General features: G+C 44.1%; 1 long non-coding RNA gene across 2 annotated transcripts in view; it reads right to left on the reverse strand.

Moving 5' to 3' along the window:
* Nucleotides 1-18,438: 18,438 nt before the first annotated feature.
* Nucleotides 18,439-24,151, reverse strand: part of LOC137518393 (uncharacterized) — a 54,754-nt gene continuing 49,041 nt past the window's right edge. For both annotated transcript variants that reach the window (XR_011020804.1, XR_011020805.1), the window contains one exon: nucleotides 18,439-18,596. This is a non-coding gene — a long non-coding RNA (uncharacterized lncRNA). The remainder of the gene's footprint in view (nucleotides 18,597-24,151) is intronic.

Genomic DNA, 24,151 nt, shown 5'->3' on the forward strand with positions numbered 1-24,151 from the left:
GAATTAGACAGGCTAATCCAAGGGTCCCCAAACTTTTTCAGTCAAGAGCCGAGTCAACATACTAAGATTCCTGAGGGGCCGGAACATACATAAAATTATGTTAAAAAACATTACATTGAATCTACATATTGATTTCCCCCAATAATGCTCGGAGGAGACCTCCCAGCAACAGCCATTCAGCCATGTGGCGCCCGAAGAACGTCTTTGTGCACCAGGCAGTGAAGAATCCCCAGGTGACAACATGCCGTCCAGTTGGACACAAGAGTCACCTGATGCAGAATTGGATGTCACTACTCACTGGCTTCTACAGTATGTGGATGGGTGGTGCCAGCACTACTATTCTATATGTGGGCCGCCGATATTTAAAGGTGCAGTGGGCTGCATCTATAAGTTATAAATTTTAGTTTTTGTTTGGGGGCCAGTGAAAAAGCCTTGAGGGGCCGCATTCGGCCCATGGGCCGTAGTTTGAGGACCAATGGGAAACTCTCTAAATACATACAGGGTGCATTTCTCTACAATTTCCTTCTGTCCTGTGCAGGAGTTCAGGTGCACTTTAATGTGCCCATGCCCGGTATAATCAAATACTTTGAGTTTTCCATTTATTCAACCAAAACATTTGAATACAGAAGAAATTGAAAATCTTTTTTTCAATAGATAAAAAACAATCAATTATTCATTTTTTTAAATAAAAATGTGATTGGATGTGTTGGAAAAATCAGGTTGATTGCTTTGAAAATGCAATGGTGTATGGTAGGTTTGATAAAATAATATAATAGAACAAAATTTTATATGAAGAAAATAAAAAAATTGAATCGTGAATCATGCTAGGTACACAAGATGAGATTTTCTGGCAGATTTACTGTCAGATGAATTATTTCCAACATGCCCGATCTGATTTCCGATCGAATTTCGATCTTTTCTGATCTATTTTCCATTCACTCCTATGGAAAATCGATCAGAAGTCAATCGGAAATCAGATCAATCGGCCAGAAACTTTCATTGTGTTTACCTAGCATAAGATAGATCCCTCTCAGATCAAATCCTTATACACACTAATCATAATTTATTTAAATGATTTCAGCATAAAGTCAATAAAATAATCTATCAATCTGTAGCACTACACTGCTCAATGCAGTGCAATGCTATGGACTGTTGATCTGCCCCACTCCCGATCCATCGTCAATCGATTAATATCTCCCATGCGTTCGATTAAATTGTTGGATTTTGGTCTGAAATTGATCAGTTTATTGAGCCGGTAGGTCCGAGCATCGATTTCTAGCGGGTTCAAAAAGAGTGATCAACTCTGCTTGGAATCAATGGTAAAGTGTACGGCCACCTTTAAAAGCTAAACTTAACCTGTCAAGCATAAGTAGTTCTATGTATGTGTTATGTCTAATGATTGTTTCATATTAGATACAGATTGGTCATGTTCATTTGTGAGCATGTGCTCGATTTTATGGTTTGTTTCCAAGTACACCACTTTGATGTTTCAGAATAACATGCTGTTATGTTGTGACTTTTGCAACTTTGATCCTCGGCCTACCCGACTGCTATTTATACATTGTCTACTACAATCCATAGAGCTTTTGGATGGACATGTGATCATCGTTAAGGATTCGTCCCTTTTTTAAAATGTGTGTGTAACGATTGTGGAACTTTCTCCGTGATCAGCGCACAGCGCGTGCGCTGACACGGCGGAAATCCTCCACAAGCGTGTAATTGCAGGCACCCAGCAAAAGGTGCTACGCACCTGTAGAGGGAAATTCCTGTCGGCAGATGGCGCTGGGGAGTGCAGAGGAACCAATCCTCTGTACCTCCACAAATGCCAGACAGGAATTGTACGAAGCGCAGAACGCAATCGCAAGAGAGGCGATTGCGAATGAGACGAGCAAAGGGACAGGTTGTATGTGTGTGTGCCAACCTAGTCGCCACCCCGCAACAGTGCACACACAACAGCAGATATGAAACAGGAACGCGATCGCGAGAGGTGCGATCGCCAGACGTGACACAAGGCAGATCAGGACAGAATACGAGGTTAGCAAAGGCACAGCAAATAATACAATGAGGAGATACGGAAAATAACAAACGCTAGCTAACCGCGAACACCGCACTCATTCGCAACAGTGCACGCGGTTATGCGTGGTCTCCACGTTATAAGCACAATAGAGACAAGCACGCCTAACTAACTATTAACAGACAAACATGAAACAGAGGACGCGAGCGCTTGCTTAACGGTTACCTCACCGAGCCTCCAGCAAGCGTAGCAGACAAGACAGACACACGAAAACAGGGACAAGCAAGAGATAGGATCCACAGCACTAGCGAAAAGTGGCCAGCGCGATCCAAGGAGACAGAACAGAAGGGTCCACAGCGCTAGCGAAAAGTGGCTAGCGCGATCCAAAGAGACAGATCAGAAGAGATTGCTGGTAGCAACCGCTGCACCAGCTATACTCCAAGAACAGAGATCAGAATGATTTTCTTGTCGACCACCGCTGGGACAGGACAATCGCAACAGACAAACAAAACAGATAAACAATCCTAACTGCACTAGGGAAAACCTGCCTAGCACAGTTTCCAGGAATTACTCTAAGCTGATCTTTAAACAAAGAGCATGGCTGACACTCTCCAAAGTGTTTCACAGGAAGATTCCTTATGAACAGCAAAGCATTGTGGGACACACATAGTACTTATAGTACACACCTCCAATGAATGTGGCCAGGCAATTTGCATGACAACGTATGCAAATTCCTCAGCAAGCACAAGCTGCAAAACTGACAGAAGCTCTTCTTTCCAGAGTCCTGCAGCATGCAAACCTACACAATGGTCAAAAAGCTGCCTGCCTGCACAGGCAGCTGAGCAAATCATCACAGTACCCCCCCCCCCCCTCGAGGGTCGAATTCCAGATGACCCTCAAAGGTGCTGTTAGCAACAGACTCAAACTGAAGACTCATGAAGGTCGGGACAGCCCGACAAAGTCCAATTCCAGAGTCAGTCCACCCGAAACCGACCTCATCGGAAACAGAAGCCACCAAAACATGCCCATCAGCACTACAAGTCTCAGCGTAACACCCATCAGGACTGTGGATACCAGAGAAGAAGCCACCGAAACCCTCCAGACAATACCCACCACCTTCCAAGGAGCGTCCGAAAATACCAAATCTGCCACAAAACCTGTTCGAAGTGTCCCTTACAACACAAAAGCCACCGTTGATCTTATCCAGGGTACCAAGCAAAATTTCTCCCGGAATCTCCCAGAACCTTTTGAAGCTCCACAGAGATCCAAAGAGGGCAGAACAATCACCAGGCTCACATGGAGAACTATCAAGAACCCCTATGGAACCAATGACAATTCCAGACTCAGAATTACGAGAACACCCATCAAGATCAAGACTTTCAGGGACCACTTCTGGGCATGCAAGCAGGCAGGCTAAATCAGAACATGTCTCCACCGAGGAAGCATCTGAGTATGCTGGTAACCGAGGCACACTTGGGCTTTCTGGGTCACAGAGCACATTGGGGTACACCAGCACAGGAGAAACCTCAGGACATGTTGGGGAACTGCCAACCTCAGAGTCCGACACGAGGAAACCAAAACCAGGACCGGGCAGAAAATCATCACGAGCAATGGTCTCAAGCACTGGACTTTCAAAAGAAGACTCGGATTCAAATTCGGAAATTTCTGTGACTGCAATATCATCATTGACTACACATGACTGAAGCTCCACCAGAGCTGAAAAGGTAGCCAGCAAGGCAGCAATGCCTACGGAAGAGGGCAACACCTCAGAAGGACTTGGGGGGCAGGAGACATCTCCTACAAGTTCTGCACCCTTTGGGAGGAACTCGGAGACCTCCAGAACATCAAACAAGACCTCAGGAACATCATTTTTCAAGTTTTCTAAGAAAGATTCTGTACTATCCATGTTACAGGGCAAAACTGGAACTTTATTTTGTGAACAGGGCAGATGTCCCAGGGAAGGTTCCACCATAAACTGAGACTGAATTTCATCACCATGAGCGGAATGTACAGGAATATTCACTGAACCACACACTGACTCCCCAACTTGAATCCCGCTGCACCCAGAATTCTGCGTAGCAGTCAAACTAGCTTGCAACTCCAAAACTGCAGAAAAACAGGTGAGTATAGTGGCAATACCCAGACGAGCCTCTAGGGACACTGCATGGGATTCTAAGCAAGGCCACATTGACTCATCCAGAGTACAGGGTGCAGAATCAGCACTTCCCTCAGAGCAAGAAAGGGACTCACAAACGTCAGTGTGATTGGACATCATATTGTTATTCATGGTACAGGGCAGGCTCAGAGAAACTCTCTCTGGACCCAGCAACAATGTTTCAGAGTCAGATTCGCAAAACTGAAGTGCTGTCTCACTCTTAGATTCAGCCAACAATGTCAAATCAGAGGAGCCAGGATGCAAAACCTGCGAATCAAAAATCACTTTAGGTTGTGAAACTGACGCTTCCATAGCGCAAACCTCCGCGATCTGCGGAGCAGACTGCAAGGCATCTAGGACCGAAACGCTGGAGCAACTGTCCCCAGACAACGGGCCCTTACAGGTGAGAACAAGGTGAGACAGAGACTCATTTGCAGAAGAAATAGCGACATCAACAGGATAAACTTTATTAGGCACATTAATTTTACTTTTGACGCTGCACAGTCGAGAAACTTTCCCCATAGCAGGGTCACAGATGGAAGATCTCCAAGATCTGTTTTTAAATGACAAAGGATCCCACACATCCTTGAGGAAACAGGCAGACTCATGCCGATCACAATCTGCAGGAACATCCGAGAAACAGGCATCAGATCGCACGGATTCAAACTGCACACTGTCAGGAGAGAATCCTTCAGGATTCGCACAGGAATCAACCACAGCAGCGTACTCATTCATTTCAGATTGCACAAAGTCAAGACTCTCATGTTTTACCCCAGAAAGACAGGAACAATCATCCGACAATGATGTCTCTCCATTGGAATCAATTGGTTGGTGTGTGTGCAACTCATCCAAAATCGTTTGCCATACATAGATCACCAGATCCACATCCTCCGTGTCACATTCATCGGAATCAATCAGAAGGTACATAGAATCGAGACAAGCATTCAAGACATCTTCGCTTTTTGCGATGTAGAAATCACAAAAGGCTTTCCAATCAAAATCGAATTCCTCCAGCAAGGCCCCAACATCCCAGGAAGCAAATGGGGGTTCAAACAGGCCAGTATCCAGATAATCTCCATAGGGGTGGAGTTCAGGAACAAGAACAGATTTTTTAACTGCTTTAATGTAGTGTGCGATCCTACCTATAGCAGGATCCATATAAGCTTTGGATTGGGGCAAAAAAACTGGAAACTGATCAGCAGATGCATTATAAACATCATTATCATATTGCATGGTTTTGCCCATTTCAGACTTGACAGAAATAACCTCTTTATTTGTGGTTGCTATGGGCAACGGATCTTTCCGCTGGGAAGCCTTCCTAGATCTTTTACGTTTAGACTTAGAGGCTTTGGATGGCTGCTTTATGAATGAAAGAGTAGATGGAACAGCTGATTGAGCTGCTGACAACAACTCATTAAGGGGGTATGGTAATTGAATTAATCTCAGCCAATTGTGAGTTAAAAAGGCCAAGAATTCCAGGGGTCTTTGACTCAGGGTGGTATGATCTAACACATCATAAGCCCACATTGACATTTCGCCCCCCAACAGAATGTAGACCATTTGGGGGGCCCAGGTAGACATGCATTGGAATTCAGGGTTCGCTAATAGTTTCGTACACTCAGACAAAAATTCGTCTGCTGATTCAGGTTCAAGTTTTTTAAATCTCTTAAAGGTACAAGAGCCATATTCAACAAAATCGTACAAATCGGAAATTCCGTCTACACTGGGGTTTTGGGTTGTGCTGTTCATACTGTAACGATTGTGGAACTTTCTCCGTGATCAGCGCACAACGCGTGCGCTGACACGGCGGAAATCCTCCACAAGCGTGTAATTGCAGGCACCCAGCAAAAGGTGCTACGCACCTGTAGAGGGAAATTCCTGTCGGCAGATGGCGCTGGGGAGTGCAGAGGAACCAATCCTCTGTACCTCCACAAATGCCAGACAGGAATTGTACGAAGCGCAGAACGCAATCGCAAGAGAGGCGATTGCGAATGAGACGAGCAAAGGGACAGGTTGTATGTGTGTGCGCCAACCTAGTCGCCACCCCGCAACAGTGCACACACAACAGCAGATATGAAACAGGAACGCGATCACGAGAGGTGCGATCGCCAGACGTGACACAAGGCAGATCAGGACAGAATACGAGGTTAGCAAAGGCACAGCAAATAATACAATGAGGAGATACGGAAAATAACAAACGCTAGCTAACCGCGAACACCGCACTCATTCGCAACAGTGCACGCGGTTATGCGCGGTCTCCACGTTATAAGCACAATAGAGACAAGTACGCCTAACTAACCATTAACAGACAAACATGAAACAGAGGACGCGAGCGCTTGCTTAACGGTTACCTCACCGAGCCTCCAGCAAGCGTAGCAGACAAGACAGACACACGAAAACAGGGACAAGCAAGAGATAGGGTCCACAGCACTAGCGAAAAGTGGCCAGCGCGATCCAAGGAGACAGAACAGAAGGATCCACAGCGCTAGCGAAAAGTGGCTAGCGCGATCCAAAGAGACAGATCAGAAGAGATTGCTGGTAGCAACCGCTGCACCAGCTATACTCCAAGAACAGAGATCAGAATGATTTTATTGTCGACCACCGCTGGGACAGGACAATTGCAACAGACAAATAAAACAGATAAACAATCCTAACTGCACTAGGGAAAACCTGCCTAGCACAGTTTCCAGGAATTACTCTAAGCTGATCTTTAAACAAAGAGCATGGCTGACACTCTCCAAAGTGTTTCACAGGAAGACTCCTTATGACTCCTTATGAACAGCAAAGCATTGTGGGACACACATAGTACTTATAGTACACACCTCCAATGAATGTGGCCAGGCAATTTGCATGACAACGTATGCAAATTCCTCAGCAAGCACAAGCTGCAAAACTGACAGAAGCTCTTCTTTCTAGAGTCCGGCAGCATGCAAACCTACACAATGGTCAAAAAGCTGCCTGCCTGCACAGGCAGCTGAGCAAATCATCACAGTGTGTTTATTTCTGAGGACATTTTCTAATAAATGGATTTTTGTAAGTTCTGAAGATATTTAAAGAGTGCTAGTCCTTGTGGAAGCTAGTAAGTGTGTCCAGCCTGGTGCTCTGGTGGACTGACATTGCACCTCATTCAAGCTGTTAGGGGGTGCGGCCTGGAAACCACTTTGCAACATTGTAACACCAGGTAAGTAATATGGCAATCGCTGTCAGCAATGGTCGTCTTTCTCCCTATGATACAGTCCTACTCTCAGTTCCATTACAGTTGCACATCCTTCTAATATCTATTACAAGAAGAAGAATAGCGACTGGTTGATGTGGCCAACTGTATATGATATCAGCCACCTATTAATTTATGTTTATCAGAAATTAACTATTTTAAGCGGTTTTTTTTTCTAATTTTACAAAATCGTACAAAGTGAGGAGAGATAGAGGTGAGAATGAGATGGAAGAGTGGTAGTGGAGTGTACAGATTGATCTTGCTGCAATCCCATGGTGTACCAGCTGCCTTGTCTGCCTATAGCAGGAAATGTTCACAGAACAAAAGGCTTTTCAGTATAATATGAACAAAGTTAGATTTGAAATGAAGTGTTGATTTTTGCAGAAATACTGTATTGTGAAAAGGTTATGGATGAAGATTTTGTATTTTTTCTTCAGATCTTTAAAATAACAGATATTAGTTGCAAGTAAGCATCATCTGTTATGTGGAATATACTAACACAGTCAGCAAGAGACATCCTGATCTGTTCATAGTCTTTAGAAACTGCTGTGCCTGCACTGTCTGTCTGCAAGCATTAATAACCATTGCAGAAATTAAAACCTGCATGTTTGCAGTCCTGCTCCTAGTGATTGAGCCTAAAATACCATAAATATGAAGCATAAAATAGCTCTGCACTACTTATAATGTAAAGCATTTTTTGTTGTCCAAAATTAGACCATAAAAATATGCACGTTCATTTTATATTTCATTTTTATATTTCATTTGAAGAATGTTATAGCAAAAGAAAACACTGTAACAGAAAAGTGCAATGCTATGCCTAACATAAACATGATGTAAACATATTTCTAAAGACAATTTATTTTGAGTCAGTTTGCAGGTGCCGTTAAAATGGACATGAACTTTGTTCAACAAAATTTAAAAAAATTAAAGTCCTACCCAGTTCTTACTTTCATTTTTATTTTAAAGGGAACCTGAAGTGAGTGGGATATGAAGGTTGCCAAATGTATTTCCTTTTAGAAAGTACCAGTTGCCTGGCAGCACTGCTGATCTTCTGGCGTCAGTAGTGTTTGAATCACAACCCTGCTAACTGTTAACACGCTTGTGAAAAGCCCTCTATCATGCCTAAACTCATTTAGGTCATGATAAATTCAACTTGTGCGCAAAGTCCCGCGCACAAAACTTTGCATGCGTGCAGTGCGGTGCGCGCGAAACATCACATCGCAGTGCGACGATAACGGCGCACCTAATGCGCCTATAAGGTTGCATGGAGTACGACCTTAACGTCGCATAGTGCTGAATTTCAAAATGGTGCTAACCTTTTTAGCACCCTACTTAACACGCCCAAAGTCTTTAGGCGTGCTAACTAGGTTATGTAATGGATAGCGGAGATACGGCCGCAACAGCAAGCGGCATGGCGGCTATCTCCAGTCTCTGCCTCGCGGTTACACAGTGGTGCTTTGCCTGGTCCTTCTATTGCTCATAGACTAAGTGCTACGTGCGCGCGCGCCAGGCGACAGGACCTTTATGCAACTAGAAGGGGAGTCAGCTGATCAGGCGATCAGCTGACTCCAGCTATGCTCCGGATTGGCTGAGTGACTGGGGCGGCGCTGTGGAGCGCTTGCAGTATATATAGGACAGGTCATTCAGTTGTTCCCCGTCTGCTGTTGCAAATGCTACGTGTTAGCACTCAGACCTAGTCAGATCCCAAAGTGTGCTAGAACCAGCAGGAGCTGGGGATCCACACTTAGCCAGATTCTGTTGATAGCTTAAAGTACTAATTGAATTGTATTATTTGTTATGACCTTCTGCTAGCTTGACTACTCTTCTGTTTACTGATCCTGTACCTTTGCCTGAGATAGTTGCCGACTCTGCCTGAAACACTACTCTAATCTAGCTTTCTGTCTCTGTACTGTATCTGTCCGCTCGTTGCCAAATCTGCTTGTCTGACTCTCCTGTCCTCACCAGTGAGCCTAGTCACTGGTGAGGGATCCTCTGCTTCACAGGTGAATACTAGCTGCAATACTATCTGAATCACCTGCTCCTCAGGTGGTCAGTAGCTGCAGTACAGCCTGAATCACCTGCTCTTCAGGAGATTACTAGCTGCAGTACTATCTGAATCAGTTATAGCATCTGTATTATTGGTGATACTGCAGATCACCAATAATCAGAGATATCTGTTCTCGCTGACACCAATCGTTACAGGTTAGCACCGCTTTCTGAATAAAGCCCCTGATCTGCTACATGCTTATTCAGGGTCTATGGCTAAAGGCATTAGAGGCAGAGGATCAGGGGGATAGACAGGCAATGTGCATTGCTTAAAAGAGAATAAATATGGCAGCCTCCATATCCCTTACAGCTTGGGTTACCTTTAAAGGGATTCCGAGCTTTTTCTCAAAGTCAGCAGCTCCATTCAGCAGAGCTGCAATGTAACTATGTAATACAATGTAACTATGGAAAGATGGATATCATTTTAAAGCTAAATCGTCGCCCTAAGCCTTTTAGTTTTCTCTATTTTCGCGATCAAAATCGCAGCCGCGGCAATTTCAATCACGAAAATAGCGAAAACTAAAAGGCATAGGGCGGCGATTTATATATCATTGGAAAGAGGAGAAAGAGAGCTTTAAAATGATATGCATATTTCCATAGTTTCTGCACTGCTAGGAGTCCCTTTAAAGCCTATGTAAGTTTGCATCAGATAGCAATGCACCTCTGTTTTTGGCACTGTATGTCTGCTTTTTTGCCATAAATATATACTCTTGTTGCCACAAAAGTTCCTTCGCAGTACAAAGCAGAAAACCTTAACAAAGTCAACATCATAGTTCTCTGTGACTTCCACAGTGGATCAGAGGTGGTGGAATTAATGTCAATAGGCGACTCACAAAAAATAAAGATTGTTGGTGGCAGCGGTGCAGTGCGCATGCACGGAACAATACAAATACAACGGGAGAGATGGGAATCCCAGTGACGTACTTCCTGTCCAGCAGGGAGGATGTCACTGGGTTATTGGGCTCCTATGGTAGGTGAAGGGCCTGCGGGGGGCGTGCGAGAGGCATGGGGGGCGGCACTATGCATACGACCCTGTCAGTGCATTCTTTGATTTTTTGGCGTTGTAGTCCGGCCAGGTATAAAACCGTCCTAAAAAAAAAAAAAAAAAACTACTCAAAACATTCTTTAAGATTCCCAGTATACCATGAGCACTGCTCACACCTTGAAAATCAGGTGCAGGCAAAATTTTATAAACACACAGCCAGGGAAATGCTATTACTGAGCTTAATTATTTAAATATATGTATATCTGTACCAGGTCGATTGCCTAGCGGTGCCATCATTTGAGTTGGGCATTGGGTGGTGCCATTAGTAAAAATGTTTGTAATTAAGGCCTCATTCACATCTGCTGCGCTGAAAAACATGTTAAAGCGCGTGGTAAAAAAACGGATGCGCTCGTGCGCGCTTTAGTGCGCGTTGCGCTGCGCTTCTTTAAAGCACGTTTTGCTTACTGTAGCAGCAGCAGTTGGCAATAAAACTTTGTTTTTTGTATGTAAATATATTTTTTTCTCCAATTAGGGGTTGTACGCGCTTCTATGCGCTAAAAAAGCGCACCCATTCACTTGCATTGATGTGCACTTTACAGCTCAGCGCACAGAAATGCATGTAACACTACGTTTTTGTAACGCTGCTCAGCGCAGCGCATAGATGTGAACCAGCTACAGTTACATGGAAAAATCAATACCTTGCTTTTCGCACAGGGCAGTGCGCTGTGAAAAACGCACAGAAACGTCCCTGATGTGAACGAGGCCTTACATTACCAATATTTTACAACAGACTAACCCAGTCCCCCTTTTCACATGAACCCTCCACTCATAGTGCCAAATATTAACGCCTCTTCTAGTGCCTAACTAACCTTCCTCTTTTTTTTTTTTGCCTCACACTAATCCCAGGACCAAAACAACTGCATTGGGTGCCCAACTTACAACCTGATGATTTTGCATTGTTGTCTATCAGACCCCTGCTGATCCCCATACCCAAATGACCTGATCCACGCCTAGCTACTCAAATACTAAATACAACACTAGATTCTAGTGTGGGCTATTGGCTCTGTTCTGCTGTCTCTGTGTCAGAGCTAGTTTATTTACCTACAGGATCTTCTCAAAAAAATTAGCATATTGTGATAAAGTTCATTATTTTCTGTAATGCACTGATAAACATTAAACTTTCATATATTTTAGATTCAAATATACACAACTGAAGTAGTTCAAGCCTTTGCATGCCATTCAATGCCATGCCGCATTGAAGCAGTCATTTCTGCAAAAGGATTCCCGACCAAGTATTGAGTGCATAACTGAACATAATTATTTGAAGGTTGACTTTTTTTTATTAAAAACACTTTTCTTTTATTGGTCGGATGAAATATGCTAATTTTTTGAGATAGGAAATTTGGGTTTTCATGAGCTGTATGCCAAAATCATCAATATTAAAACAATAAAAGGCTTGAACTACTTCAGTTGTGTGTATTTGAATCTAAAATATATGAAAGTCTAATGTTTATCAGTACATTACAGAAAATAATGAACTTTATCACAATATGCTAATTTTTTGAGAAGATCCTGTATATCCTGTCCTAATGCTACAGGGGTGGTGCGTGGTCTTGAATAGTGTTGCTTGCGAATTTTCGCCAAAGGCATTTCGATATTTTTCGCAAAATTGAGTTATGATAGGAAAAAAGTATACATTTAAATGTGGTAAATGACAGATAATATAGCAAGGTAGTGTAAATTCACATATATCAAAAGAAAGACTGATGAATTTCATGACGGGGTGTCCAGGGGGTCCAAACACAGTGCATAGAGATCCCTTGGAAACCCTATTAAAATGGCAATGCTTTGGCCAGGGATTGCTATACAGCCACAAGGCTGCAGAAAGATCCCTGGCAACTATACCTATTTTTTAGACTTTTTTTGTTCAGAGTGTGGGAAATTCATTGCTCTTTTTTTTTGATATATGTAAATTTACACTACATTAGGTTGCTACGTTATCTGTCATTTACTACCTCAGCATGTTTTTTGCTCTTGTACCCACTTTTTTCCTTAACATACCATGCAAATTTGGTGATTCTAGCTGGTAAGGGGTTTGCTATTAACCGCGAATGTCGGCATATACTAGGCGAAAAAAAAGCTAAAATATTAGAGCCAATTTTCGCTTTTGAATCAAAAGTTGTACTTATTTTAGAAAAAATAAGGCAAAAAGAATATTAGCATATATATATATATGTATATATATATATATATATATATATATATATATATATATATATATTAGGGCCAAAACCAGAAATCGGACAAAGTGGTAATTGGCCGGCCATTTCTAGAACTGGTCGATTTGATGTCAGCCAAAGTCCAAAATGCTCAGGATTTCAGACATTGGCCGGCCAGTTTGCACAATGTCCAAAGTCAGTTGGCCAAAGTCCAAAATCCAAAATGCACAAATCCCAGAACATCCTGTGTCCTGTCCAGCACTATGAATGGCACTCGGAACTTCCTCTGTGCTCTGACAGATACGAAACAGCATAACAACCTTTAGAGAGGCCCCCGCCTCCCTGCACGTTGGAAGAGAGAATCAATCTCTCCTTCCAGTGTCGTGACCCAGAGGTCAGGAAAGTGAAAGTAGGTGGTCCACAGGAGCGGCGGTTTTGGCAGCTACCTGATCTGCTCGGTCCCCTGGATCAGGTAGCCTATTTTTTTTTTAAACAGCCCACCTCAGGCTCTCTTCAAAGCAAAACCTTTCTTTGTTACAAGTGATAAAAATCCTGCAATACATCAGCCGTGTGTCTACTTCCTGCTTTCATGGAAGCATACATATTGTTAACATCCTGTGCTTTCAAATGTAGCTGCTCTGCTGTTTGCGTCAGGTAACAGAGGGCAGAGATCAAATTACAGCTTGTGATTACACACCAATGAGGGGGAATTAACAGGTTAAACTCTCTAAAATACATATGGAGTGCATTCCTATATGTTTTCCTTCTGTCCTGTGCAAGAGTTCAGGTTCATTTTTAACCACTTGAGGACCACAGTCTTTTCGCCCCTTAAGGACCAGAGCCTTTTTCTCCATTCAGACCACTGCAGCTTTCACGGTTTATTGCTCGGTCATACAACCTACCACCTAAATGAATTTTACCTCCTTTTCTTGTCACTAATACAGCTTTCTTTTTCTGCTATTTGATTGCTGCTGCGAGTTTTAGTTTTTATTATATTCAGCAAAAAAGACATGAATTTTAGCAAAAAAATGACTTTTTTAACTTGCTGTGCTGACATTTTTCAAATAAAGTAAAATTTCCTATACATTTGAGCGCGAAAGTTATTCTGCTACATGTCTTTGATAAAAAAAAAACCATTCAGTGTATATTTATTGGATTGGGTAAAAGTTATAGCGTTTACAAACTATGGTGCCAAAAGTGAATTTTCCCATTTTCAAGCATCTCTGACTTTTCTGCGCACCTGTCAGGTTTCATGAGGGGCTAAAATTCCAGGATAGTACAAATACCCCCCAAATGACCCCATTTTGGAAAGAAGACATCCCAAAGTATTCAGTGAGAGGCATGGTGAGTTCATAGAAGATTTTATTTTTTGTCACAAGTTAGCGGAAAATGACACTTTCTGACAAAAAAAAGAAGAAAAAAAAGTTTCCATTTCTTCTAACTTGCGACAAAAAAAAATGAAATCTGCCACGGACTCACTATGCTCCTCTCTGAATACCTTAAAGTGTCTACTTTCCAAAATGGGGTCATTTGTGGGGTGTGTTCACTGTCCTGGCATTTTGGAGGGTGCCTAATTGTAAGCACCCCTGTAAAGCCTAAAGATGCTCATTGGACTTTTGGCCCCTTAGCGCAGTTAGGCTGCAAAAAAGTGCCACACATGTGGTATTGCCGTACTCAGGAGAAGTAGTATAATGTGTTTTGGGGTGTATTTTTACACATACCCATGCTGGGTGGGAGAAATATCTCCGTAAATGACAATTGTTTTATTTTTTTTACACACAATTGTCTATTTATAGAGATATTTCTCCCACTCAGCATGGGTATGTGGAAAAATACACCCCAAAACACATTATACTACTTCTCCTGAGTACGGCGATACCACATGTGTGGCACTTTTTTGCACCCTAACTGCGCTAAGGGGCCCAAAGTTCAATGAGTACCTTTAGGATTTCACAGGTCATTTTGAGAAATTTCGTTTCAAGACTACTCCTCACGCTATAGGGCCCCTAAAATGCCAGGACAGTATAGGAACCCCACAAATTACCCCATTTTAGAAAGAAGACACCCCAAGGTATTCCGTTAGGAGGATGGTGAGTTCATAGAAGATTTTTTTTTTTTGTCACAAGTTAGCGGAAATTGATTTTAATTGTTTTTTTCACAAAGTGTCATTTGCCGCTAACTTGTGACAAAAAATAAAATCTTCTATGAACTCACCATACTCCTAACGGAATACCTTGGGGTGTCTTCTTTCTAAAATGGGGTCATTTGTGGGGTTCCTATACTGCCCTGGCATTTTAGGGGCCCTAAACCGTGAGGAGTAGTCTTGAAACCAAATGTCGCAAAATGACCTGTGAAATCCTAAAGGTACTCATTGGACTTTGGGCCTCTTAGCGCACTTAGGGTGCAAAAAAGTGCCACACATGTGGTACCGCCGTACTCAGGAGAAGTAGTATAATGTGTTTTGGGGTGTATTTTTACACATACCCATGCTGGGTGGGAGAAATATCTCTGTAAATGACAATTGTTTGATTTTTTTTACACACAATTGTCCTTTTACAGAGATATTTCTCCCACCCAGCATGGGTATGTGTAAAAATACACCCCAAAACACAATATACTACTTCTTCTGAGTACGGCGATACCACATGTGTGACACTTTTTTGCAACCTAGGTGCGCTAAGGGGCCTAACGTCCTATTCACAGGTCATTTTGAGGCATTTGGATTCTAGACTACTGCTCACGGTTTAGGGCCCCTAAAATGCCAGGGCAGTATAGGAACCCCACAAGTGACCCCATTTTAGAAAGAAGACACCCCAAGGTGTTCTGTTAGGAGTATGGTGAGTTCATAGAAGATTTTTTTTTTGTCACAAGTTAGCAGAAAATGACACTTTGTAAAAAAAAAAACAATACATATCAATTTCCGCTAACTTGTGACAAAAAATAAAATCTTCTATGAACTCATCATACACCTAACAGAATACCTTGGGGTGTCTTCTTTCTAAAATGGGGTCACTTGTGGGGTTCCTATACTGCCCTGGCATTTTAGGGGCCCTAAACCGTTAGGAGTAGTCTTGAACCCAAATGTCTCAAAATGACCTGTGAATAGGACGTTGGGAGATGTAAACACTGCACTTGGGAGGTGATCTGATGTCGGATCTGCGGGCGATCTATTGGTGTGGGTGGGTGATCAGATTGCCCGCAAGGGGCAGGTTAGGGGCTGATTGATGGGTGGCAGTGACAGGGGGTGATTGATGGGTGGCAGTGACAGGGGGTGATTGATAGGTGATTGACAGATGATCAGTGGGTTATTACAGGGAATAACAGATGTAAATATTGCACTGGCGAATTGATAAGGGGGGGGTCTGAGGGCAATCTGAGCGTGTGGGCGGGTGATTGGGTGCCCGCAAGGGGCAGATTAGGGTCTAATCTGATGGGTAACAGTGACAGGTGGTGATAGGGGGTGATTGATGGGTAATTAGTGGGTGTTTAGAGGAGAGAATAGATGTAAACGATGGATTTGGGAGGTGATCTGATGTCGGATCTGTGGGTGATCTATTGGTGTGGGTGGGTGATCAGATTGCCCGCAAGGGGCAGGTTAGGGGCTGATTGATGGATGGCAGTGACAGGGGGTGATTGATGGGTGGCAGTGACAGGGGGTGATTGATAGGTGATTGACAGGTGATCAGTGGGTTATTACAGGGAATAACAGATGTAAATATTGCACTGGCGAATTGATAAAGGGGGGTCTGAGGGCAATCTGAGCGTGTGGGCGGGTGATTGGGTGCCCGCAAGGGGTAGATTAGGGTCTAATCTGATGGGTAACAGTGACAGGTGGTGATAGGGGGTGATTGATGGGTGATTGATGGGTAATTAGTGGGTGTTTAGAGGAGAGAAGAGATGTAAACACTGCACTTGGGAGGTGATCTGATGTCGGATCTGCGGGCGATCTATTGGTGTGGGTGGGTGATCAGATTGCCCGCAAGGGGCAGGTTAGGGGCTGATTGATGGGTAGCAGTGACAGGGGGTGATTGACGGGTGATTGACGGGTGATTGACAGGTGATTGACAGGTGATCAGGGGGGATAGATGCATACAGTACACTGGGGGGGGGGGGTCTGGGGAGAATCTGAGGGGTGGGGGGGTGATCAGGAGGGGGCAGTGGGCAGGGGGGGGGGATAAAAAAAAATAGCGTTGACAGATAGTGACAGGGAGTGATTGATGGGTGATTAGGGGGGTGACTGGGTGCAAACAGTGGTCTGGGGGGTGGGCAGGGGGGGTCTGAGGGGTGCTGTGGGCGATCAGGGGGCAGGGGGGGGGAAATCAGTGTGCTTTGGTGCAGACTAGGGTGGCTGCCTCCTGCCCTGGTGGGACCACCAGGGCAGGAGGCAGCCAGTATAATAGGCTTTGTATACATTACAAAGCCTATTATACTATGTACATGCGGCGATCCGGGTGCTAGTAACCCGCCGGCGCTTCCGAACGGCCGGCGGGTTACTACGAGCGGTGGGCGGAGCCAGTCCCCGGCGGCTGTTCGCGTCACGAATGACGCGATCGCCGCATAGCCACTCCCGCAGCCGCCCCCGCCGATGGGCGTATTGCGGTCGTTTGGGCCCAGTCTTTGCCGCCGCCCATCGGCTGGGGGCGGTCGGCAAGTGGTTAATAAGGCGCTAAAAAACAGCTGCAGCCAGCAGCATGAAAAGAAGCCCCTGGGTGAGGACTACAGGGACAGTTCTTTGCAGCAGCGAATCGAATGACGGCGGTTCTTTGCAGCAGGGTATCGAATGGTGACGGTTCTTTGAAGCAGGGAATCGATTGTGGACGGTTCTTTCAAGCAGGGAATCAAATGGTGACTGTTCTTTCAAGCGGGGAATCGAATGGCAACGGTTCTTTGCAGCGGGGAATCGAATGGTGACGGTTCTTTGAAGCAGGGAATCGATTGTGGACGGTTCTTTCAAGCAGGGAATCGAATGTTGACAGTTCTTTCAAGCAGGGAATAGAATAGTGATGGTTCTTTGACGCAGGGAATCGAATGTTGACGGTTCTTTCAAGCAGGGAATAGAATGGTGATGGTTCTTTGAAGCGGGGATTTGAATGTTGACGGTTCTTTCAAGCAGGGAATAGAATGGTGATGGTTCTTTGAAGCAGGGAATCGAATGTTGACGGTTCTTTGCGGCAGCCAGGGAATGGAATGGCAGTGGTACTTTGCGGCAGAGAGAGGAGGTAACTTGTGGCGGGGAACAGAACTTCGGGACTTGGCCGGCCACATCCGGCCATAATACGTTCTGGCCGGCCAAAGTACGCAATTCAGGATCCTTTTGCATATTGACCGCATTAGGCGGCCACTTCGCATTTTGACTGGCCGGAACCCGAAGTGGCCAGACTTTGGGTTCAGGCCGTAACATATACATATATTGGCTTTAGTATGTAGTTGTAATGTGCTGGATGCTGTTTATCCCTTGGCAGTTCATGTTACGTATACAACACTTGGCCCAAATGAATTCTATTTAATAATTAAATGTGTACCTAGTCCATGTTCCTTTTTATGTTTTATGATGAAAAAAAAATCAGTATGTAGCCATAAGAACATGCAATAATTGTGTCAACTAGTTTTTAGAAATCCTTTTACCCACCTACAGGCTCCAAGCTCTAACATTACTAATTACTTTCAACTTACTTTTACATTATCCATTAACTTATACTGCTAGTCAATAGTTTAGTTTTTCACCTTTGTGAAAATGTATACAGTACAAAGTAAAAGCAAATACTTTTGCCCATCACTGTTTATGTGCTGTAGATGGTGTGGAATACATTATGCTGTGTTCAGCTTCTTTTGACTCAGCAACATATTTCTGTAAAGGTTCATGCTGATCCAGGTCATGGTATTTCCAAAGAAATGTTTAAGCAGAAAACATTCATCCATTGGCCTCCTTGTGGAATTCCTTAGAAGGGTGTTAGGATGGTAACCTGACAAAAAAAAAGAAAAGATTCACATTAAGGTTGAATGAGGCAGTCTATATAACAAAATTGAATAACCATCCCTAAATATACTGTACAGTACTCCTATCCTGTTTGACTAGATGTTTGTTGCCTGTTGGCTGATGTACGTGCATTCCTAAAATTCCTAAAATGTATAAGAATCTCTTTCTCTCATCAAAACTGCAGATACTATTAAAGGAATACTGTAGGGGGGTCGGGGGAAAATGAGTTGAACTTACCCGGGGCTTCTGATGGTCCCCCGCAGACATCCTGTGCCCGCGCAGCCACTCACTGATGCTCCGGCCCCGCCTCCGGTTCACTTCTGGAATTTCAAACTTTAAAGTCTGAAAACCACTGCGCCTGCGTTGCTGTGTCCTCACTCCCGCTGATGTCCCCAGGAGTGTGCTGCGCAGGCCCAGTATGGTCTGTGCCTGCGCAGTGTGCTCCTGGTGACCTCAGCGGGAGCGAGGACATGGCAACGCAGGTGCAGTGGTTTTCAGACTTTAAAGTCTGAAATTCCAGAAGTGAACCGGAGGCGGGGCCGGAGCATCAGTGAGTGGCTGCGCGGGCCCAGATGTCTGCGGGGGACCATCAGAAGCCCCGGGTAAGTTCAACTTATTTTCCCCGACCCCCCTACAGTATTCCTTTTAAGTACTGATAAAACTGATGAAACATATCCTAAAACAGAGAAATGTGTCTAGTTGTGGGCCAGCCGTGCAGCTGTCAATTTTGGGCTTCCTCCTTTGTTTAATTTTCAAACAAAAGCTTATCTTCCCTCCTTGCATCAATGAGAAATGTTCACCTATCAGAGAGAGTACAATGCAGTACTTGTTGAATACAGTGCAGTACCTGTGTAATAAGACTCCAGAGAAAAGTGAAAGAAATAAATCTGATTGGCTGTTTGTGGCTCCACTCCCTTTTCTGAATTTGAATCTCAGTCACCCAATGACCGACTGTAGTAGGTTTGAGGCCTCTGCCATTAACAGTGTAAGAATCTTAGCAGTTTAAATATTCCCCTTGAAAATCAATAGGTGAATTTTGATTGACAGCTGTAGGTTCAACCAACTTTCCTGAATATTAATCCCACCAAGTGACCAACTGTGCCAAGTTTGAGAACCCTGCGATTAAAGCAGACCTGAACTCAGAATGTCCTCTCTGCTCTAAAAGATATGCATCAGCATAATAACTTTTAAACAAAAACATTTCTTTGTTACAGTTGATACAAATCCTACACTAAATCTGTACTGTATCTACTTCCTGCTTTCATGGAAGCAGACATATTGTTAAATCCTGTGCTTTCAAATGAGTTTATCTGCTTATCTGTGATGACAGTCAGGTGAGAGATCAAATTACAACTTGTGATTAGACACAGGTGAGGGAGAATTAGACAAAAGTCTCTTAATTCATACAAGGTGCAATTCTCTATGTTTTTCTTCTGTACTGTGCAAGAGTTCAGGTCCACTTTAACAGTCTAAGAATGGATGCAATTTACATTTTTCCATTTAAAATGAATGGGTGCAATTTGATTGGCTGTTAAATGTTCACCACCACTTTCCCTGAATTTTTAACCTTGGTCATCAAGTGACCAACTGTGCAACAAGTTTGGGGACTGGCTTTATCACTGTGAGAATGGCAGCCTTCTACATTTTTCCATTTACGTCAACAGGTGAAATCTGATATCTGTCTATTTGTGGGTCCGCCCAGGTGTCAGACCCCCAGAACATATCTTCCCAGGTGTTAAGGGATTTGTATACCAAGTTACGTTTACCACGGTCAAGGCGTTTTCGAGTGATGGTGGCACATACATACACACACTACAAGCAAATAGAGATGGCCCGAACAGTTCACTGGTGAATAGTTCCTCGCTGATCGCATTTAGCGAAAAAAAAATTTAAAACAAAATTTGCATTTGCATATTTTACATTGAAGTCAATAGCTGTCGACTTTAGCGGTTAATAGCAAAACCCCCTTACATGCTAGAAACACCAAATTTGCAGGGTATGTGGAATGGGACAGTTTGGTACAAGAGTAAAAAAAAATTCAAAAAGACCTTATAGTTTTTGAGAAAATCGATTTTAAAGTTTCATAGGAAAAAAGTATACATTTAAATGTGGTAAATGGCAGTTAATGTAACAAACCTAGCGGTACTGTAGTGTAAATTTACATATATCAAAAGAAAGAGCAATGAATTTAATGACGAAGAGTTGCAGCGCTTTGGCCAGAGATCGTTATACAGCCGCAAGGCCCGCAATATGGCTGTATAAAGATCCCTGGCAACTTAACCTATTTTTTGAAACTTTTTTTCAATATTCAGAGTGTGGGAAATTAAAAAAAATGACATGGGGTTCCCCCCTCCCGAGCCTCTTTACCCCTTTGTCTCCCATGCAGGCTGGGTTAGCTAGAATGCGAAGCCCTGGCTGAGTAGGGCTTTGCATCCTGAGCTATACCAGCTCGCATGGTGCATAGTATGAGGGGGCTCTGGGGGGGGGGGAGGAGCAGCCAAGCCTCCCCCTCCCCTGGAGCCCTTGTCCAATCCATGGACAAGGGGTTCTTCCCCATTTCCGGTGCCCCAGGAGAAGGTGGGGGCCGCCGATGCCCGGGGGGTTCATGGTGGCATCTGGGAGTCCCCTTTAAGAAGCGGACCCCAGATGCCCACCCCCCCTTCCAGGAGAAATGAGTATAGGGGTACAAAGTACCCCTTACCGATTTCCACAAAGGGTTAAATGAAATAAAAACACAACCACGAAAAAAATATTTTAATAATCTTAATTAACCAGAAATACTTACCTGTACCTTAAAAAATAGAGTGTAAAAAACCTGTAACTTAAAACCTGTAAAAAAATGTTCCCATCCCACACCAATATCCTCGAAAAGGTCCCACGACAATATCCTCTATCTTCTATCTTTGTTAGATTGATTGAAGATCTTCGCGCACCCAACGCCACACACCACCGCTCACTACCGCCAGCTAAGTATAGCAGAGCTGAAAGCATCTTTGAATTTGGCTCCAAGGCTTCCCATTCTTCCTCCTGCACACTGTGGCTCCGCTCTCTTCTCCGCACACTGCACCTATCATCTCCCACCTACACTGGAACCCTGGAGCACCCATAACACCTATCAGGGTGCTCCAGGGTGCCAGTGTAGGTGGGAGCGATAGGTGCAGTGTGCGGGGAGGAGAGCGGAAAGCCACGGAGGGAGACGCAGCTCTGTTATACTTAGTATAGCAGAGCTGTGCGCGGTCAGCGGCCGGCAGAGAGCTTCAATCAAGATGTAACAAAGAAGCTTGCAAGATAAAGGATATTGGCGTGGGACCTTTTCTGAGGGTTTGACATGGGAACATTTTTTTAAAGGTACAGGCAAGTATTTCTGGTTAATTAAGATTATTAAAATCCCAATGTAAACTACACCATTACTCGGCTCACCTGCTCTACTAGAGTCTGTACATTATTCATAATTTGCATCAATGTAAGACAATTCTTAGCATGAAAAAAAAGAGTTGCTCATGCACATAATAAAGTTAGGGTTAATTTTAGCTTCCAGATCTCTTTCCACTTCTCTATTCCCATCTTAGCACTGTACTATTAGAGTGTGATAATTCATCATCCTGGAAAATTTTGAACATGAAAAATAACTCTTGTGCTCATGACTGCCTTCTGTTTTTCCTAGATCTTTTATCCATAATGTTTATGATGTTCGACCTTTCAGCACGGTCAACTCAAGGAGGAATGAAAAAAGGCAAACACTTTGAGCAAGAACTTTTATAAATATAATATAATGAATAAAATTGCTTATTTTTCTGATACACTATTACGTTGTAAATTTTTAGTCAGGTTTGTCCACTGTAAAATCTATTCTCACCCTGATTTACATTCTTAGATTTCCACTAGAGATGGCTCGAGTGGATCGCTGGTGAACGGTTCCCGGCGAACTTCTGAGGGTTCGCGATCGCGGAGAACCGCAAACTTTTACAGAAGTTCGGTTCGCCCCCATAATGCACCATTGAGGTCAACTTTGACCCTCTACATCACAGTCAGCAGGCACATTGTAGCAAATCAGGCTACACTCCCTCCTGGAGCCACTCCCCCCCTTATAAAAGCCAGGCACGGCCAGCCATTTTACTCACTCGTGTGCCTGCAGTAAATAGAGAAGGGACAGCTGCTGCTGCTGCAGACTCTCATGGGGAAAGATTAATTAGGCTCTTGTAAGCTTCTTAGCTTGCTTCTTGATGATTCTTATTGCTAAAATAGCACCCCACAACAGCTCTTTTTAGAGCTAATCTTGTGATCTATTTTTTTTCTGTGTGTCCCACTGGCACTTGTGTTGCATAGACAGCCTTGATAATTCATACCGTGCCACTGTCAGGCCTAGCACATACAGTGACTACCTGTGTGTGTGACAGGTGCACATTGTAATATCCATTACTGCATATACCTACCTGTTGTTCACAGTGCATCCACCTACCTACAGGAGCTGAGCGCACGCAGTGTCACAGTGCATGCCCGCTACCTGTCTGTGTGTGACAGGTGCACATTGTAATACCCATCACTGCATATACCTACCTGTTGTGCTCAGTGCACCCACCTCATCACTGCATATACCTACCTGTTGTGTTCAGTGCACCCACCTAACTACGTGAGTGCACGCAGTGTGATATACCACTCCGTGCATACCTGTTAACTGCACCTGTGTGACTGCATATTGTATTAGTCAAGTCAGTGCATACCTTTCACTTCATCCCCCCCCAAAATGGACACAATGGACAAAACAGGTAGAGGCAGAGGTAGAGGCAGACCCAGAGGAAGGCCACCCGGCAGGTCTGTGCGAGGTTGTGTTGATGTGATTTCGTCCGGCCTTGGCCCAAAGTGCAGTGCTCAGAAGAAGGCACGTCCCATCAACTCCCAAGATTGTCAGGACGTGGTTTACTATTTAACACAGAACACCTCATCTTCCGCAGCCACCAGCGCTACTGCAAGCACCACATCCACTGCATTTGACACTTCACAGGAGTTAATTGGTGGGAAATTAACTGATTCACAGCCATTATTGTTACAACCAGATGAAGGCACTAAGCAAGTTACACCACCTCATATGTCTGAGTTAGGCGGCGACACTATGGACGTAACGTGTGAGTAGGAGGATGATGAAGTACCTGCTGTTGGTGCATTTTTGGAGGTGTCTGAGGCAAGCGAAGCTGGGCAGGATGATTATGATGATTATGATGCTTATGATGATTATGATGCTACGGATCCCACATGGGTTCCTAAGAGACCAGATGACCAAGGGGACAGTTCAGAGGGGGAGTCAGAGGGGAGTAGGAGGAGACAAGTTCCTGAAAGAAGCAGGGGGAGCTCGTCGTCAGAAACAGCTGGTGGCCGTGTCCGGCGCCATGTATCGCCACCTATGTACCGCCAGCCAACGTCAGCTGCTGATGCCTCCATAGTGCCATCACCCCAGGGGGCTCAGCGGTTTGGAATTTTTTTTATGTGTCTGTCATCTGTTCTCTCTGCCTCCAAAAATTGAGCCGTGGTAAGGCCAACACTCAC

Source organism: Hyperolius riggenbachi, chromosome 5 (genome assembly GCF_040937935.1).
Source record: "Hyperolius riggenbachi isolate aHypRig1 chromosome 5, aHypRig1.pri, whole genome shotgun sequence".
In the NCBI taxonomy this organism is placed as follows: domain Eukaryota; kingdom Metazoa; phylum Chordata; class Amphibia; order Anura; family Hyperoliidae; genus Hyperolius; species Hyperolius riggenbachi.